Consider the following 15,508-nt stretch of genomic DNA (forward strand, 5'->3'; position numbering starts at 1 on the left):
CAGCCAGGGGGCTGGTAGCACCAGTCAGTGAGACAGAAAGAACCATGGTGGTGACCTGGATGTAAAAACTGGCCAAGCAATAAGACATGGGCATGGGACAGGGCACGTGTGAAGGCATGGTGGGGTGCAGGGAGGGAGATCGAAGGTGAAGTCCTTAGGCTCTTCAGTGGAAAGTCAATAGTGCTTAAAACTGAAAAATGAAATAGAAGCCATCTAAGCATAATCTTTAGAGATATCAAAAAAATCAGTCAAAAGAGTTTCAACTGTCTGGGGAGGGGGAGAGCATGGGAGAAATCATGGAAGATGGCTGTTTTTCATAAATTTTGTAGAGCTACAACTGTAAATAAACTATGTGCTTCTATATTTGATTAAAATGGTTGTTTTTTCTTTAGATACTAGCTCATCTAAGTGTTGCTATCTCAAGAGGTTCTTAGCCCCCTTTTCTATCCATGTGGTATCCATGTGATTTAAAAGGGCACTGTGCCTGCAAAGGGAATGTCCCTACTCCATGCCAGATTTCTCCATTCACAATGTGCCCCTGAGACTGAGTCCCAGAAAAATCAGAGACGGCTTTCTACAGGAGGCCCTGTTTAGCCTAGATCTTTAAAAGTCATGGGATTTCATGGAGGAAGGGGCATTTCAGATAATGGTATGGGTGAAAGCATGGAGGTATGACAAAGAGAGATGTGTTCAGGGAATGATTTTAATTCTTTTTGGCAGCCTGGACGACATTGAAATAACTCTAGGATGGGCTTCCCTGCTGGCTTAGATGGTAAAGAATCTGCCCACAATGCAGGAGACCTGGGTTCAATCCCGGGTTGGGAAGATCCCCTGGAGAAGGAAATGGCAACCCACTCCAGTATTCTTGCCTGGGAAATCTCATGGACAAAGGAGCCTAGCGGACTACAGTCCATGGGGTCACAAAGAGTTGGTCACCACTGAGTAACTAAGCGTGCTAGTATGGAAACAGAAGGTCAGTCAGGATCAATCAGGTAGCTAATGAAATTCGTGCACTGTTTCGCAAAATCAGGCCCACGGACCTCCTGTAACAGGGACTAAGGATCCTTCAGTGCTTCTAAATCCTCAGGAGGGGTGAGGCAGTAATCTACATGATAATATATTCTCTCCGTGAATCCTATACATCCTAAAATTTGAGAAACATCAGTCAAGCACAAGGAAATTAAGTCCCGAAGTAGTGACTGTTTGAATGGGAAGGAGGAAATGGTCACTAAACCCAGGACCTCATAGGCTGCAAGGGCCTCTTGGATCTCGAACTGGTCTCAGTCATCATGTCAGGGTAAGTGGTTCTTTGGGCTACAAAGAAATGCAGATGCTGGCAGCGGGAGGCAATACTCAACAGCTCCTCCTGCCCACCACCTACTGCCATTCCCGCCTCACTAAAAGGGATCCTTGTAGTGATATGTTGGGAGAAGTACTAATTTCCAGGCTCAGCTTTTCCATTGCATGTGTGATCTTAAGAAGTTGCTTACCAAAAAAAAAAAAAAGCTGCTTCTTCGCTTGGGTCTCATTTTCCCCAAATGTAAAATGAGGTGGTTAGACTAGATTACCTCAAAGGCCATCTCAAATATAAACATCTGAAAACAACTAAAGATAATATCCAGAATATTCAAGGACCTCCTGCAACTCAACAAGGAAAATAGAAAGAACCCCAATAAAAATACTGGCTGAGAATATGAATGGCAACTTATAAAAGGAGGAAAAGAAAGCTAACTAGCATACAAAGAAGTGCTCACATTCATTAGTATTCAAAGAAATGCAAATTAAAACAATAGATGTTACTTTATACTTGTTAGATTGGTGTAAAAAAAAATTGAAAGCTGGATCTTGTCACATGTTGGCAGGGATGTGTACTGCTGAAGGAAGTAGAGATGGGTACAGTCAGCCAGGAGAGCAATCCGGCACCACTTAAGTCAAATTGAGTGTGTGCTTACCCTACCACCCAACAGGTCCACTCAGTCCTGGGTAGATCTCCTGCAGAAATGATTACTCAGCCTACAATAGAACACGCATGAAGACATCTTAGAGTTGGAAGAGTGACTAGGTAAAATGTACAGAGCGCTATAGAACGGTTGTAAGCAACTAACTAGGTGTACATATGGCAACATGAGTAGATCTCAAAAACACAAGCTGAGTTAACAAAGGGAGAAACACAATGAGAAATTTTTCTGATTCCCCAAAATTCTGAAACCCCCTAGTAAAATCTAAAGTCCTTACTGCTGTTGCTAAGTCGCTTCAGTCGTGTCCGACTCTGCGACCCCACAGACAGCAGCCCACCAGGCTCCCCCGTCCCTGGGATTCTCCAGGCAAGAACACTGGAGTGTACACAATGGAGTATTACTCAGCCATTAAAAAGAAAACATTTGAATCAGTTCTAATGAGGTGGGTGAAACTGGAGCCTATTATACAGAGTGAAGTAAGCCAGAAGGAAAAACACCAATACAGTATAATAACGCATATATATGGAATTTAGAAAGATGGTAACAATAACCCTGTGTACGAGACAGCAAAAGAGACACTGATATATAGAACAGGTTTATGGACTCTATGGGAGAGGGAGAGGGTGGGAAGATTTGGGAGAATGGCATTGAAACATGTAAAATATCATGTATGAAACGAGATGCCAGTCCAGGTTCGATGCACGATACTGGATGCTTGGGGCTAGTGCACTGGGACGACCCAGAGGGATGGTATGGGGAGGGAGGAGGGAGGAGGGTTCAGGATGGGGAACACATGTATACCTGTGGCAGATTCATTTTGATATTTGGCAAAACTAATACAATTATGTAAACTTTAAAAATAAAATAAAATTTTTAAAAAAATGTGAAAAAAAAAAAAAAAAGAACACTGGTGTGGGTTACCATTTCCTTCTCCAATGCATGAAAGTGAAAAGTGAAAGTGAAGTCACTCAGTCGTGTCCGACTCTTAGCAACCCATGGACTGCAGCCTACCAGGCTTCTCCATCCATGGGATTTTCCAGGCAAGAGTACTGGAGTGGGGTGCCATTGCCTTCTCTAAAGTCCTTACACTGTCCTACAAAGCCCCACATGATCTGGCTCCCTGTCTCCATCTCTCTGTTCTCCTCACTGACATCATCTTCTACCACTGTCCCACTACTCACTCTGCCCCAGCCTCACTGGCTGCCTGCTATAAATACATGCCAGGCACTGAGGCTGCAGCAGAGCCTTTGCAATGGCTGTTCTTTTGCCTAGAATTGCAAGCCTTCAGAATCCTCAACAGACACACACACGGTCCCCCTTGCCCAACTCTATTGAAATGTAATGATAAGTAAACTTTATAGTCACCTTAAAGGTAGTAAATGCTGTCACTCCACCCCTCTATTTACCACTAGAACATGAGTTCTGTGAGGGCAGGAACTCTTGCCTGTTTTTCTTTCTTTTCCTGATATCTCTTAAGACCTAGAACAAACCCTATCATAAAAGAGGCACTTCTAAACTTTTCTTGAATAAGTAAATGAAAGGTGAGTGGGAATGAGGGTGTGTGCATGCTAAGTAACTTCATTCATGTCCAACTCTTTGCAACTGTAGCCTGCCAGGCTCCTCTGTCCATGGAATTTTCCAGGCAAGAATACTGGAGTGGGTTGCCATACTCTCCTCCAAGGAATCTTCCCAACCCAGGGATTGAACCTGAGTCTCTTATGTCTCCTGCATTGGCAAGAAGGTTCTTTACCACTAGCACTGCTGGGAAGCCTGAGACTGAGGGTAAAAAGTATGTTTAATAAAAAAAAAAAAAAAAGGAGAAGGGCTGAGAACAGGAAAATGATGGTGAGGTTCAATTTATTGAGAGATATGAGTAATTTAACCTGTGTGCCTGAGATTTACAAAGGGGTAAAACTGTGGATCAGTGTCTCATCACCCTCCCAGTGCCCACCCACTCCTGTTGGAGTTCCTCTTCCTGCCAGGTCTTTGAGAATGAGCAGACCAAACCCTGGCTGTGGGAAGAACCCTCTGCTTCATCTACAAGAGCGGCTGTCTCTGAGATGTCAAGACCACAACAGGGCTGAGGGCATGTTCTGGGAACAGTGTACACGGCTCCACCCAGCACCTCACACTTCCTCAAACACAGGGCCCACCTGAGCAGGAGACGTCTGGACACAGAGCAGCATCTAATAACCAACTCACAAAGCCTTGCCACAACTTTGAAGGAAATTAGTCCCCCGTTGGATGAATAAGAAAACTAACATTGAAAGAGGTTAGCACTTGGCCCAAAAGGTCAACAAAAAGTCTACAAATTACAAATGCTGAAGAGGGGGTGGAGGAAAAGGAACCCTCCTATGCTGTCGGTGGGAATGGAAATTGGTGCAGCCGCTATGGAGAGAAGTGTGGAGGCTCCTCAAAAATTAAAAATGGAGCTACTGTGTGATCCAGCAATGCCACTCCTGAGCATGTGCCTGGAGAAAACTGTAGTTCAGAAAGATACACGCACCCCCATGTTCACAGCCATGTTTTACAGCAGCCAAAACATGGAAGCAACCCAAATGTCCACTGAAAGAAACGGATAAAGAAGATGTAGTACATATATACAATGGAATACTTGATGTTGTTGCTCAGTCATTCAGTCGTCTCCAACTCTTTGCAACCCCATGGATGGTAGGTCACCAGGACTCAACTCTCTCCTCTGACCTCCATTGTCTCCCAGAGTTTGCTCAGACTCATGTCCATTGAGTCGGTGATGCTATCTAACCTTCTTATCATCTGCCTCCCCCTTGTCCTTTTGCCTCAGTCTTTCCCAGCATCAGTGTCTTTTCCAATGAGTCAGCTCTTCGCATCAGGTGGCCAAAGGATTGGAGCTTCAGCTTCAGCATCAGTGTTTCCAATGAATATTCAGGGTTGATTTCCTTAAGATTGACTGGTTTGATCTCCTTGCAGTCCAAGGGACTCTCAAGAGTCTTCTCCCAGGACCACAATTTGAAAACATCAGTTCTTTGGTGCTCAACCTTCTTTATGGTCCAACTCTCACATCCATGCATGACTACTGTATAGCTTTGACTATACAGATCTTTGTCAGTAAAGTGATGTCTTTGCTTTTTAATATGTTGTCTCAGTAAAAAAAAAAAAAAAGAAAAAGAATGAAATAATGCCATTTGTATCAACATGGATATACCTAGAGGTTATCACACTAAGTGAAGTAAGCCAGATAAAGACATATCATATGATATCACTTATATGAAGAATCTGAAAAAAAAAAGATACAAATGAACTTTTATACAAAAGAGAAATACACTCACAGACTTAGAAAATAAACTGATGGTTACCAAAGGGGAAAGGTGTGGGGGCCAGGGATAAATTAGGAGTCTAGGATTAACACATGGAGGGAGGAGCCTGGTAGGCTACAGTCCATGGGGTCGCAAAGAGTCAAACACAACTGAGTGACTTCACTCGCTCACTCACTCACCACTCTATATGGGGCTTCCCCAGTGGCTCAGTGGTAAAGAATCTGCCTGTAGTGAAGGAGACACAGGTTTGATCCCTGGGTTGAGAAGATCCCCTGGAAGGGCACAGCAATTCTCTCCTATATTTTTGCATGGAGAACCCCATGGACAGAGGAGCCTGGTGGGGCTACAGTCCATAAGGGTGCAAAGAGTTGGACATGACCAAAGTGACTGAGCATGCATGCATATAAAACAGATATCCAACAAAGACCTACAGTATAGCACAAGGAACTATACTCAGAACTTTGTAATAACCTATAAGGGAAAAGAATCTGAAAAAGAATACATATACATATTATTTATATATACACACATAACTAAATCACTGTGCTATACACCTGAAACTAACATGACACTGTAAATCAACTATACTGCAATTAAAAAAAAGAGTTAATGGCAAAAATTTAATTAATTAAATCAGATGTAAAATGTTAACATGGTCCTCTGGTACTATTTGACCTGCTTAACACCTGGCAGCACTGGGATTTCAGCCAGTCTGTCTTCCTAATGCCATGCGTTGTGTTTTCTCTACCAACTTAGCCTCCTTCTCTGTACAAAGAAGACTCCTATGTCAGGGAAATTAACAAAATTAATTTTTCCAGTTTGATTTTTCATGATTTTACTGTCATCTCCTCCCTGTTGCTAACCACTCTAGGATTCAAATTACAAAACCTTTGGATTGGATACAGGCCATCTAAAAGCTAATGTTAGAAAATAGGGCCAAATGGATCATCTATTACTACTAAGACTTTAAAAGGATCATCCATTCCTTGCAAGCAGCCAGATGGCAGATATGGTATACAGGCCATCAGCTCTGGCAATAATAGTTCTGATACTTCTGAGAGGTAAGGAAGGAACCACTGAGAATATGGGACAATCTATGGGAAGGCAACGCTAAGTGCAGTTGGATTAGGAAAGGGTGCGGGCTGATTGGTTTCTTAACCAGGCCAATTATTCAGGACAAGAGATTAATGTCTAAGAACAATACAGTCTGATACATGACTTGGGGTCTTTTTGGTATCCATGGACTCATTTAAGTGACACTGAGCTCATTCCCAAAGAGAAAAGTGGATAAAAACCAGTTTAATCCTTTGATCTGGTCTCCCTCAGAAGTAGTCCATGGCTTACAGTCCTTTATCTTCAGTGAACTTAACACATGGTATGCACGTGTGCATTCTCAGTCACTTCAGTCCTGTCTGACTCTTTGCAACGCTATGGACTGTAGCCCACCAGGTTCCTCCATCCATGGGATTCTCCAGGTGAGAACACTGGAGTGGGCTGCCGTGCCCTCCTGCAGGGGATCTTCCTGACTCAGGGCACATGCACGTGGCAGGAGCGCCATAGAGCCCCTGAGACGTGGTCTCACTGAAGCTCACAGTGCAACGACTTTACACTGAAGCACTGGAACCCTGCAAGTCTCCTCCTAAGAAGCCCCTTGGGGATTACCAGTTTCCAGTAAAAATCTATTCAGGCAGATCTTGGCAGTCCCTCATCCGCACCCAGCAAACAAGTAAAAAGAAATTCACCATAATGATCCCTGCATAGAGGGATATTTCTTCATGAGCTACATGAACCTTGAACCCATTATAATCCCTGTCATTCTCATTTTCTCTCAAGTTAAAATGGGCATTAAACTCCATTTGTGGCTCTAAAACTCAGAGATTCTTTACATAAGAGACCTAAAATCCCAAATCACAAACACAAAAACAGCAGTAGAAGAGATATCAGAGCTCTTGTCCGCATCCTTTATTTTTATTAATGAAGAAATTGAAGCCTAAAGAGATGAAAGGACTAATTTAAGGTCGTATTCCAGGTGGTTCCTCCCTTACCTCTCAGAAGTACTATTGGCATCAAGTAACATTAACCCCATTTGATGGCATCAAGTTCCATCTGAAAGTTCCCATACATGGGTGCCACGGTGGTTCATTCTGTCCCTGACGTTCCCATTTTTCTAAGGCCTACATTGTGCCAGAGGAAAAAATGAATGGGGTTTAGGCCAGAAGAATTCCAGAAGCAGAAAATTTTGGTTTCTCTTTGGAACAGTTTTATTTAAGCTCAGAAGAACTTTTTAAACCATTGTTTGGAGAATAAAACAAAACTATGCCCTCAGACCTTGAATCCCAGACAGAGAGTCACATAAGCAAACAATAACATCATAAGATGCATTCTACGCACATTAAAATATGAGCAAGTATTTTTATATCATAAAAGAGAAAACAACTCTCGGCCTGGAGAGGCCGCGGAGTGCTTCAGCAACGACAGGACATCTCAGCTGGGATTTCAAGGACAGGGGTCACGGCCAGAACATTGCACACAGAGAGAAGCATGTGCAAAGTCCTCAAGGTATGGAGGGCATGACACGTTCAAGGTTGTGGAAGTGGAGAACACTACAGTGTTCAATATAGACAAAGAGACGAGTAAGGCTAAATAGAATGGGAGAGACAGAAAAAGCCAGATCACGCAGGCCCCCAAGGGCCGTGAAAGGGAATAGCTTTATCCTTAAAGCTATAGCAAGTCCTTAAAGAGTTTTAAGTGAAAGAAATGGCCAAGTTCAATTTTTTTTTTAATGACTCTGGCTGTAGTTGTAGTGCTGAAAACAAATTATTAATAGAAGGGGAAAGAAGCAGTACAGGAAGACAGTTGGGTTTATTGCAAGAGTCCATGTGACAGAAGATCATGGTTTGGTGGGGACAGGGATGGGGTAAGGGGGGGATGGAGGGAAGCGGCTAATCAGAGAGGCCCTTAAGAGGTGAAGGCAAGGGAACTTGCAAATGGATTGGATAAGCAAGGGAGGGAAAAGCAAGTAGCAAGGATGCATTCTAGGGTTCCATGTATACACACGGCTAGATGGGCTGCTCCTAGAGGATAACATAGACTCACAAGGGTTGGGCTCTGTTACATTGAGGTTTATATGTCATTATAATAGGGATGTCATGTGGGCAGCTGGCAATATGGGTCTGAGGCCCCAAGGCATCTGAGCTGGAAATGTTGAAAAAAGATTCCTCAGAGAGTAATCAACTAAAGCCTTGGTGCTGTATAAGATCACCCAGAGAAAAGAGCAGAGAAGAAGACAATGGAGTCTAAGAAAGCCAACATTTGAACAAGTATAGTGGCTGAAAAGAATGAGGTGGGAAGAAAATTTGGAAAATATTTTCTGACAAATTATCTTTTATCAGCTCTGCTTTTAAAAAGAAAAACTGTAAAAGCAGGCAAATTGCCACAGCCAAAGGGAAAGATAAAAACAAAGAAGCTCCAATATTCCATTTACATAGTCATTATTCCTTGGATTACCAAGAATTGCTTCCATCAAAATTCTTACTTGCTAAGGTAGCTTTTTATTCTTTTACAAAGCCCATACCATGTTTCCCTTTAGGTAAAGTATACTTCTTGATTTGGGGTTTGGCCATATGACAATGGATGTGAGCAGATGTGATATAAATGTCTAAGCAGAAACTTTAAATACACTTGTATCACTTGGCTCCAGCTTTTTTAAATTCCTGCCGCCTGCCATGAGAAGAGCATGCTTCCTCAACAGGATCCGGAAATGAAAAGATACAATGAGCAGAACCTCCAATGTAAACCAGTGTAGCCCAGCAAAGCAACAGTTAATTCAGCCCTCAGGGGACATGAGCAAGAAATAATGTATGTGATTTTTAACCATGGAGCTTTGCATGCTATTTGTTACTCCAGCAAAATCTGACTAATATATACCTGCCCACAGTGAGATTTCTTCAAAACTAAATCTGGTTATTTCCTACCGTAGAAGGAAGCAAAGGTACTCTGTCTAAAACAAATTATACGCCTGGCACTAATAAACCATTTAGAGACATTCTCTCATTTTACTCCTTGAGACAATTATTTGCATCATTTTATGCGAGCAAACTGAGACTCAGATAAGTCAATTATATTTCTCAGGACCACAAAACTAGCAAATGGTATAAATGCAACAAAAATTCATTTAACTGATTCCAAAACCTATGCACTCCCCTATTAAAGGCTTTGCTAGAAATCAAATGTAGATCTCCTACATGGGAGACAAGAAAAAACCGGTGAACCATCAGATCAGAGTCAACTTTAGACTACATTCATATACATGGGTAGTTGTACTGCTGTTGAATAAGCCCAGAGCAAGCAGCAAGAGGACATTTGCAGCTCTGGATCTGAAATATGAAATATCACATTGCCACAACCTCCACCTTTCTCTCACCAGTTCTCACCTTTCTCAATCGTAGTTGAGAAAATCAAAGCTGTAAGGTGGAATTTAGTGCTCAAGTCAGGTTGCACTGAAAATTGGAAATAAAAGTTGCCTTTTATCTCCATCTCTACAGCCATGTAAAACAGGTGAGTTTCTTAATATCTCCCTGTGATCACCCCTTATGAATTCATCTTGGTTTTCTCATCTAATCCTTGCTGAATCTCGAGGCAGAATTAAATCTTTAACATATTAAGTAAGACAAGCAAGATATAGTAATCACTTATCAGTATCCATTTTTCCATTGAAGAGGTATGTGCCTCACCCAGGATTTATCATTGCCTTGTAGATCCCCTGATGAGACTTGGTGGGGGCAGACGGGGTGGTACGTGTAGAGGGAAGGCAGAGGGTTTGAAGTTAGACAAGCCTGGGTTTAAGTTTCAGGGTTTACATCCTGCTCTACCTCTTCCTCACTTGTAACCTTGGGAACTTGACTTTATCTCCCTGAACATCGGTCTCCTAGGTGCAAAGTGTGGATGAAAATACTAACTCAGTAAGTTGTCTGAACAGAGAAAGACAAACACCAATTGATATCACTTACATGTGGAATCTAAAAGAATACCACAAACTATTGAATATAACAAAAAAGAAGCAGACTCACAGATACAGAGAACAAACTGTGGTTGCCAGTGGAGGGTGGAGGGGGCCAGTATAGGGATGGGAGGATGGGAGGCACAAACTATTGGGTGTAAGATAGGCTCAAGGATCTATTGTACAAAATGGGCGAAACAGCCAGTTTTTAAAAAAAAAAAAAAAAAAAAATTGTAAATGGAAAATAACCTTTTAAATTGTATAAAACCTTAGAATTTTTTAAATAAAATTTTTAAGTTGTTTGAGGGTCAAATGAGGTGGAATGTTCCCTTCTTCACTGTGATTCACTGGCCTCTGCCTTGAACTGCAAACAGACTCAGTGGCCAGGATGAGAACCCTTTAAAAGCACAGGGGTTACACAGTGCTGTATATCCATCACCATTATCACAGGCACCAATGATGTCAAGCACCAAATAGTGAACACCCACTAACTCCAGCGTTTTTCCAAGTCCTTTCCACACATTGTCTCTAATCCTCACAACCTTGAAGCAAAATAAATTATATTATACTCATCTTAGAGAGCAATAAGCCGAGAGGTTAAAAGGAGGGTTGGTCCTCCTGATTCCCAGGCTAGTCTCTTTCCCACTGATCACCCTCCTGCTCTTGGCTGCTAAGCTATGCACCTCTCTCCATTGTTCTCTACAAGATCTCTGGGGAGGAAAAAACACAAACAAATTTGCCTAGCAGGACTGCTGTCAAAAAGTATTGATTGTAAGACTTGCACACTAAAAGCTGTAAATTATTACTGAGAGAAGTTAAAGAAGATCTAAATCAGTGAGACATTCTGTATTCATGGATTAGAAAACTTAATATTGTTCAATTGGCAACTGTCTTCCAAATTGATCAATAAGTTCCAAAACACACACACACACACACACACAGAAATCCCAACAGGCTTTTTGCAGAAATTGATCCCTAATATTTACACAGAAATACAAAGAGCCCAGCATAGCCAAAACAACTTGGAAAAAAGAAGAACACAGTTGGGTGGCTTACACTTTCTAATCGCAAATTTTATCCTTAAGCTACCATAATCAAGGCAGTGTGGTACTGACCATAAAGATAAACATAAATAAATGGAATGAAACTGAAAGTCCAGAAATAACTCCTTATATTTATGGTCAATTGATTTTCAACAGAGGCACCAAGGCAATTCAATGGGGAAAAAATAACTTCTTTAAAATGGTAATGGAGTAATTGGACACTTTCATGCTAAAAGATTAGCTTAGATTCCTACTCACACCATACCTAGAAATTAATTCAAAATTAATCAAATGCCAAATGATTTAACTCAAATTAAATCAAAATTAATCAAAAAAGAGCTAAAACTATAAAAGTTTTAGAAGAAAACCTAAAATCTCCTAAAATCTAGGAGAAATACTTCATGATCTTGAGTATGCAAAAATTTCTTAGATAAGACACCAAAAGCACAATACAAAAAAAATGATAAAGTGGATTTTAGCAAAATTAAACACTTCTGAGCTTCACACCATCAAGAAAGTAAGAAGACAAGCTACAGAATTGGAGAAAATGTTTATAAATCATATTTCCAATCAGGAACTTGTATCTAGAATATATAAAGAACTCTTACAACTAAATACTAAGTCAAACAAACCAACTTAAAAATGGGCAAAATATTTGAAGAGACATGTAGCCAAAGAAGATATATGAATGACAAATAAGTACTTGAAAAGATGCTCAACATCTTTAATCATTAGGTAAATGCAAACTAAACCATAATGAGATACCACAGCACACTAAAATCAAAAACACTGATACCAACAAGCGTTAGTAAAGATGAGGAGAAACTGTAACCTTCATGAATTTTGGGTGGAAATATAAAATGGTACAACCACTTTGGAACACAGTTTGCAGTTTCTTAAAAAGCTAAACATAAATTTGCCATGTAATCTATGAAGTCCACTCCAAGCTGTTTACCCAAGAGCAGCGACAGCATGTCCACAAAAATGGACTAATGATCACAGCAGCATGAGCCATCACAGGAAGTGGAAACAAGCCCAGTGGCCATCAGTAGATGAATGGGTAAAGAAAATGTGGCACATCCATTCAATGCAATACTATTTAGCAATTAAAAAGGAACCAATGATACATGCTGCAACGTGGATGAAGCTCAGAGATATTTGCTAAGTGAAAAAAGCAAGACACAAAAGAACTACACGTTGTAGACTCCATTTACATGAAATGTCTGGAAAAGGCAAAACTACAGAGATGGATGCAGATTTGTGGTTCCCTGCCTCTGGGATGGGTGTAGAAACTGACTGTAAACAGGCACAAAAGATCTTTTAGGGGTAATAAAAATGTTCTAAAGCTGAATTGTGGTAATGTTGCATAGCCCTGTAAACTTACTAAAACTCATTGAACAGATGACGTTTATGTTATGTAAATTATACTTGAACAAATCTGGGGTTTTTTAAAGCCTTAATTGCTTCCTCTGCAAAATATCTCTGACAAGGTGAAGGAGGAACCCTTGGGGAGTCTGCTCCCTGGCCTTGCTCCTTTCTCTTCTCTAGGAAATACACCTGAGCCCCTCTGCCTAAGTGCTAAGAGTTGTTTCCCCAGAAGCCCAGAGCAGCTGTGCCCAACTCCTCTACCTCAGTAACTCTTAACTGCCCCAATTCAGGCCTCTGGCAGCAAAGCTCACCTTGCAGAAATACTGTAAGAGTTATAAATACTTTAGGTCCTCAGGGAGCCCTGTCAGTTCTCCACTATGGCATCAGTGACGTAGGGCAAGGAAAATTCTATTTCTAGGCATACTGTCTGTGGGCAGCCTCAAGATAATAAACTGTCTCTTTCAGGGCATGGTTTGGACCCTTAAGACACATGCTCTCTTAAAAGCTGATTCCCCCAAGCCAATTGCAGCCCACTCCAGAAAGACAGGATGAATGCATGAAATTTAAATGAAAGCCCATTTACCAAATAAGGGGCTGTGGAGGGCTTCCAGGTGGGGCTAGTGGTAAAGTATCTACTTGCTGGTGCAGGAGACTTAAGAGAGGTGGGTTCGATCCCTGGATCCAGAAGATCCCTGGAGGACAGCATGACAACCCACGCCAGTATTCCTGTCTGGAGAATCCCATGGATGGAGGAGTCTGGCAGGGTACAGTCCACAGAGTCCCAAAAAGTCGAACACGACTAAAGCAAGTTAGCACACACACATGGGGTTGTGGACCTGGTTTTAGAGCCATGTAACCTTCTCAACCTGGGCTGCATAATAAAACCATAAAACACCTGGTAAGCTTTTCAAATGTATTAGTGGAGAAGAAAGTTCCTAAATGTATTATAACTGCCAATTAAAATATATTTTGTTTTATCAAAGTAATATGAATTGGTAACAGAATAAACTCATAAAATCTCAAAAGAAAGAACCCCACCTGGTAAGCTTTTTAAAAATACTGTACCTGTGTGCCTCTCAAAGAGATTTGTATTTAACTGGCCAAGAATATGACCTGAACATCAGTATTTTTAAAGCTCTCCAGCGATTCTGCTGTTCATCCAGGGCTGAGAGTCACCAGGTTCAGAAGGAGATGGGTGTCAAAACAAGGTTTTCCATTAGTTACTCTTTCAAACCTTAAAATACACTTCTCTCTGAATAAGCACCTTCTTCACATCTAGTAAGAGCAGCAACTGGATTGAGCCAGCTAAATAATGGGCCCCAGGATGTTGTCACTTGTGGTACAGATGCTGCCAGTTCATCTCTGTTTATCCCAAATGAGCTCATGTTGAGTGTATTGATCTATACATCCTTAACCATGACACTTGAAAAAAGGGCTAATGCTACTAATGTAACTGGTGGAGAGAGGCTAAAAGAAAAAGACAGTCTTTATTATCAGTATTCAAGGACTTTTCTTGACACCAGGGACCAAGAATAAAGCCAATTAGGACCTAGTGCAATACTAACACAATATTAAATATTAAAGGCAATCAAGCATTCACCTCAGACATGAGTGATCATGAGAATTTAGGACAGAGTTCCCTGCTGGTTTGAGCAGACAAAAAAAAAAAAAAGCTTTGTGGATGAAGAAGAGCTCCAGCTGGCCTTGGGAGATGGACAGAATTTGAATTGGGGAAGTGAAAAAAAGTAAAAATAATTACCAATAACAATAACTGCAACAGCATTTATCATAAATCAGCACTCTCATTCATGCATCATTTTATATAAACCTCACAACTGCCTTATGGTTCTCATTTTACAGATGAGGAAATGGGGGATTAGAGGTTAAAACATTTTCCCAAGCTCAGTCAGCAAGCAGGATTTGAACCCATGCAACTTAACTTCAGAATCCAGGTGCCTGCGCCAAGGGAGGGAGACAGAAAGGAATCCCACCTTGTGTCATATTATGCAAGGAACCCACTAAGCTGAGAAGAGAAAACAACTTAACCACAAGGAGTCCAGGTCACTCACACAGCCCTTGCATCCAATGAACGAAAAGAGGGAAACCCAGACACTAAGCCAGCTACAATGAGGAGAATTGAACGAAAAGCAAACAAAAACAGGAGGTTCAAGAGGGAAGGGACATATGTATACCTACGGCTGATTCATGTTAATGTTTGACAGAAAACAACAAAATTCTGTAAAGCAATTATCCTTCAATTAAAAAATAAATTTTTGAAAAATGGGATTTCCTTCCTTTAGGAGCCCAAGATGAGAAAAGCATCTGAATAGGTGAGCATGACTAGGGAAGCACAGGTCTGGAGATTTCTAAGGGGTGATGTTTCACCAGAGGCTGGGAGAAATGCCGAGAACCGAAATTGGAAAGGAATCGCTAAGCATTAGTCTATGTTCTACCCATCTAGGACCCTGCAGGATCAGGTGAAAGGCAGAAGAGCAGAGAGGCATACATAGACTAGGAGGAAAAAGAACACACAGACAACATGAAAAGTTAAAGCAAATGGCTGAGCATGCCTGCCTTGACTGAATTAAAGTTTTCAAAATGCCTGATTGTAATCAAAAGGTAATAGGTACCCAGTATGTTTTAATTAGGGGAAGATACCTATGTAAGCGTCAGTGAAAGGGACACAAAGTCCCCAATCCCTGCCTGCAAGGAATGCACAGTCTTGTTGGAGAGTCGAGGAATAGTACTTATATATAATCTCGTCAAATCATCTGAACCCAATCAACAGAAACCTGAAAAGAAAAAAAAGAAAGAAGGAGAGAGGGAGAAAGGGAGAGAGGAGAG

Source organism: Bos mutus, chromosome 3 (genome assembly GCF_027580195.1).
Source record: "Bos mutus isolate GX-2022 chromosome 3, NWIPB_WYAK_1.1, whole genome shotgun sequence".
Classification (NCBI taxonomy): domain Eukaryota; kingdom Metazoa; phylum Chordata; class Mammalia; order Artiodactyla; family Bovidae; genus Bos; species Bos mutus.